The 515-nt window shown below is 64.1% G+C and overlaps 1 protein-coding gene across 1 annotated transcript in view; it reads right to left on the bottom strand.

Annotated features, from left to right (window-relative positions):
- LOC127748817 (calpain-C-like) overlaps positions 1–515 on the bottom strand; it is a 35,962-nt gene that overhangs the window by 35,018 nt on the left and 429 nt on the right. The window lies entirely within an intron of this gene.

Genomic DNA, 515 nt, shown 5'->3' with positions numbered 1-515 from the left:
CCCCCCCCCGCCTCCTCTCTCCACTTCCGCTCGCACCTGCCGGTGGTGTACGGCGGAGGTTTCCGCCCGGCCGCGCCCAGGGTCCACCGGGCCCGCCGCCAGGCCCCGCCCCGCCTACGCTATGCTTGTTGGCGGATGATTCTCGTTTTGCACGGGGCGCGGCCGGCCCGGTCCGCGGGACCCGCAGGGGCCAGGATGCGGGTGACCCCGCCAGGCCAGGCCACGCGCCTCGGCACCGCACTGATCAACTCATCCGCTTACGACCACACTTACGACACAGATTTTTTTATGCTTTGAAACTTGTACACAACAATTTAAAAATCTGGTAAGTACCGCAGAAAGGTAAATCACACACTTTGGCTACCTCGCACACCACAGGCAGCCGAGCGCGTGCCGCCCGCGCCGCCCCACAACACGCATTGTGCGCACAGCGCAGCGCCCCGCATTCCGGACCAAATAAGAAGGACGGAGAGAAAGGAACGGGGGGGGGCGAGATGTTACGTTTGTGACGGACA

Source organism: Frankliniella occidentalis, unplaced genomic scaffold (assembly GCF_000697945.3).
Source record: "Frankliniella occidentalis isolate FOCC.00 unplaced genomic scaffold, Focc_3.1 Scaffold14, whole genome shotgun sequence".
NCBI lineage: Eukaryota > Metazoa > Arthropoda > Insecta > Thysanoptera > Thripidae > Frankliniella > Frankliniella occidentalis.
Note: the sequence above shows the minus strand (reverse complement) of the source record. Positions and strands in the feature narration are given on the sequence as shown.